Source organism: Rhipicephalus sanguineus, chromosome 5 (assembly GCF_013339695.2).
Source record: "Rhipicephalus sanguineus isolate Rsan-2018 chromosome 5, BIME_Rsan_1.4, whole genome shotgun sequence".
NCBI classification, from domain to species: Eukaryota; Metazoa; Arthropoda; class Arachnida; order Ixodida; family Ixodidae; genus Rhipicephalus; species Rhipicephalus sanguineus.
In genome coordinates this window covers 77,607,216-77,611,751 of record NC_051180.1, presented here as the reverse complement: position 1 = coordinate 77,611,751, position 4,536 = coordinate 77,607,216, and the positions used below count along the sequence as shown (strand labels likewise).

Sequence of the window (4,536 nt, the reverse complement as noted above, 5' to 3'; positions counted from 1 at the left end):
TGGCAGCTGTCGACATTGTGTTACCTCACGTAGCAATTCGTTGACTATTTTTTCGAAACATTCCTCACGCAAGAGCTGTACGTTAAGCTTCCATAGTTCCCAGTTTGGAGGAACCTTACGAAATTTTTGGGGACCCCATGAAACGGCTACTAAGCAATGGGCTTTACAGCATAGTTATGAATGTGAGACCATAGGTTTATAGATACATACACACGGTCTAGTCTAGCGTGTGAGACACCCTGAAAGTGCGTGAACTTTACCGAGGAGGGCGCATGTGCTCCCACATCTATTAGATTGTGGTCATTCAGTAATTGCTGCAGTAAAGCCGCACTTGCATCATAACGATTCGTTATATATGAATGATCTCTAGTGTCATAAACACAATTAAAGTCTCCCAACACTATCAAATTTCTGTGAGTGTTCAGCAGCGAAGCTAAGGAGAGGAAAAAAGCCTTCCTCTCGTTTACTTTTGAGGGAGCATAGACACAGACAAACCTCCAATTATGGGAATGAAAAGAGAGGTCACAACAAATAAGGCGGCCTTCCCCATCAACATGTAGCGACATTAAAGTGTGATTTAACCGCTTTCTTACTAATAAAAAACATCCAGCGGAAGCACCACGTGCTTGGCTTATGTATACATAATAATCTCATAAAATGTCGAGTGCAAGGTCGGCATCTTCAGCAGACGAAATCTTTGTCTCTTGCACTGCAGCAACGTCAATGTTATACTGCTCAAGCACGTGGCGTAACTGCCACTGACGCCTAACATTTCTCAGGCCACGTACGTTGAGTGTCGCTACACACGTAGGGAAGGTAAGTGCGTTAGCCATTTTGCTCACTTAAAGCTTTTGTTGGTCGCCTTTAGCCACAGGGCAACCTGTGGCTTTACCTCCTTTGCACTTTTTAGCAGCACTTTCTTGAGGACGCTGGCATAGGCGGCGCGACCCTCGGTCCCCAAACGAGACGACACGTGGGCCACAAGAGGACATTTGCTCTGTTGCGTCTGACGCACTTGTTCTTGCTTCGTCGCTGAGCGGTGCCGGACGTTTCCTGGTCTGGCTGCTATCCATTGCCTCTTCTTCTCCCTCGTCATCAGGAGGCTTTTCTTTAAGTTCTTCCAGGGAGTGTTCCCCTGCAGTAATCTCATCGCTGATGTCTTCGCTGATGTCTTTAGCAGTGTTATTGTGGCTGCTGGGCATGGCTTCCATGGACAAGTGTTGATCTTCCTTTATGCCACCTACTGCTTCTCCCATTGCTTCCTGTCGCATCAACTACCTCCGTAGCATCCACGAGATGGTCCAGATGCGGCTATTCTGCGCTAGATTGGCCAGAACGAAGCTTGCTGGCGTAAGTCGACACGCAGGCATCCGACGAATGACCGAATCGATGGCACTGCATGCACCTCGGTGTTTTGCATTGTCGACGGACATGCCTCACTCGCTTGCAACGAAGACACAGCGGAGGCCTACCGGGAATAAGTACTAGGCACTGGTGACCGTAGATAGACATAATATGCGGTATTGAGCTCACAGTGATGGTGTCCTTGAGCTCCAAGGCAACATCCCTATTTGTTGTCATCTAGTGCTCCATACCAGCACACCTCCATGCCTCTCTGTCAACGGACTTCACCACACCGTAAGCTTGGAACGCCTCTTCCACACGCCGTGATTCAAGATGAGGTGGAAGCCATAGAAGCTTTAGCTTAATGTTCTTGGTCTCCGGGTCTATCACCATGCACTTCCGCCCTTTTACACGGAGCTCACCACGGGTGGCAAGTTTCTGTTTCGCCGCGCTGCTTGCACACGTAACCATCCATACGTGGCTCATTTGATATTGTCCCACACCTATGATGTCTGCAGTGGTCACCACTTCGAGCAGCGCGTCACGGAAGTCTGGGGCACGATACGGTCTACCATTCAAGTCGGCATGAAGGAAAACGGGATTAAAAACGTCGTTACCGGTTGGTAGACGAGGCAGGACGACTTTGTAGCTTGAATCTTCGTCAAGAAACGGGGTTGATGATCCTCGGCCTGTGGCCGATACGCTGTTCCCAGCAGAGAGCATTTGGTTGGTTGGTTGGTTGATCCTAGAGGAATGGCACAACCCACCACGGGGGATCGGCCACGAATCGTGCGGCAGTAGGATGTGAGTGAAAAAAAAAGGGGGGGGGGAAGAAAAAAAAAGGATAATTCTAAAGAGATAATTTTAAGTAAGCGAAAATGTTATTTGTGTTCGCGGTTTCCCAATTGAATGCTAAAGAGATAGAAAAAAAATGGAAGAGAAAGAGTTAGTTAAATAAAAGCATTAAATAAATTATGAACGATAAATGAAATAAATAAATCACCGGTGTGTACTAGAAATATTAGCACGGCAGTCTTTTTGATTCGTTTATATAGTTAATTACTGCCTCACATATGTCCCTGTTGCAGTGACCCAGTGCCGACGCCCCCAGGGAGAGTAATGCCGTTACGGAAAGCTCAAGCCCAAGTTTTCGGAAAGGAGGTTCAAGAAATCTTTGCCTTAGATGTTGATATCGGCGACATTCTGTGAAAAAATGCTCTATGGTTTCTGCTTGCGAACAATAACAACATTGAGGGGAAGGAACAAAACCAGGCCTGTGTAAGTAAAAATTTAAAGAGGGAATTCTGCATCGCAATCTAGTTAACGTAACTTCTAATTGTCTTGTGCCACACCATGAACTATGCCATGGAAACCTAAGGTGCTGAAAGTCTGCCCCGTTTAGAACAGAAGATCGTGTGTGTTCCTCTCGAATACAAAAATGTCGAAATCGTGCGATAGTATTTTGGGAGGAGGGTCTTAGAACCTTCAGGACCGGGCCCTGAATTGATGCCGCCGCCAATGTGTCCGCTGCTTCATTTAGAGTTATTCCAGTATGACCTGGTACCCAAACCAAACGGACAATACGTACATGATTGGGCATATATGTATATAATTCTGACAGGCAGCTCGATGACTTTGGTACTGTCAAAGCAGTGCAAACTGACAAAGAGTCGGTCAATATAACCACTGAAGAAATAGATGCTGGGAGTTTGCGTAATGCCAGAATAATTGCCATTAATTCTGCCTGGAATATTGGCGTAAAATCGGGCAGTCGAAGAGAAAAGGACCAGTTTAAAGCTGTTGAATAAATGCCCACTCCTGCCTTCTCATCTGCAACGGAGGCATCTGTGGCTATGACTGAACTTATCCGTAGACTCTTAAGGTGGTCGCTCAACAAGCCATTTAAATATCTAATAGGCAATAGTTTAGCATTTTTTGGAAATATATCATCAAATTCTATTATTGCTTTATGACTGAGTACACTTGGGAAACTTATTTCGCGCATTGTTACTTGTAACGGCTCCAACAGCTGCTGTACGAAAATTATTTGAGGGCGATGTAACCGAGACCACTCACAATCAAAAAATCTGGACGGTTCGCGAAGAAATATATATTGCGAGCGTCTCTGTGGGGAGGCATAGATGTTTAGAAATGTCTGGACTGTTAGAATACGAAACCTAGTTTGCAGAGACGGCAGGTATGTTTCATGGTAAAGGATATTATTAGCTACAAACTTAGGAAGGCCTAAACATATCCGTAATGCCTCACGTTCTATAGTTAGGAGAGGGCGTAATTTATAAGCGGGTGCCCCACAGAATAACACACATCCAAACTCTAATATTGGTCGGACGTACATGCTATATATCATTAACAATGTTTTTCTACGCATTCCAAAACGAACGCCGCTGATTCGCCTTAACAAACCAAGTGCACGTGATCCTTTGGATGCAATATATTCAATATGTGGGCTCCAATTAAGATTGGTAGTGTATACTATGCCTAAATATTTTAACGACTCTACCTGCGGAATAAAATCCTGCCCATACATCAGTGCGATTCGCACAGGAGATGTCAACGGGAACGCGAGAAGAGCACTCTTGTTAACATTAAGGGACATGTGCAGGTCACTAAGCCATACTTCAATCTCATCCATATATGATTGTAGAATATTATATAGCAAGTGTATATCATTAGAAGCTGAAAAGAATGCAATGTCGTCCGCGTATACATACACTTGCACGTCATTGTGAGAAGGAATAGAGCTTAGTAATATATTAAATACCATAGGCGAGAGAACCGATCCTTGAGGAACTCCCCTTGTTTGTTTGTAGTGTTTAGAAGATAAGCCGTTCTGCGAGCAATAAAATGTGCGTCCGCTTAAAAAGTTTTGTATCCATGCAATTATATACTCAGGAACGTTAACATTTCGGAGTTTATTAATCAAGATGGCGTGCTCTACACTGTCATACGCCTTAGCAATATCTAAGGTTACCAGTGCGGCGTACTGCTTTTTGTGCCGAGCAAGCTTAATTCTGCTTTCTAGATCAACATGTGCACACCATATAGAGCACCCAGGTCTGAATCCAATTTGGGAATCACTCAATATGTGATTTTCTTCTACCCATTCTTCAATATGCCTATATAAAACCCGCTCTATTAGTTTTACAAGGTTTGAAGTGAGCGAAATAGGTC

At 44.6% G+C, this 4,536-nt stretch overlaps 1 pseudogene; it reads right to left on the bottom strand.

The window, feature by feature from the left end:
* Positions 1 to 1,182: 1,182 nt before the first annotated feature.
* LOC119394728 (uncharacterized) lies at positions 1,183 to 2,067 on the bottom strand (annotated as a pseudogene).
* Between the last annotated feature and the right edge of the window lie 2,469 nt (positions 2,068 to 4,536).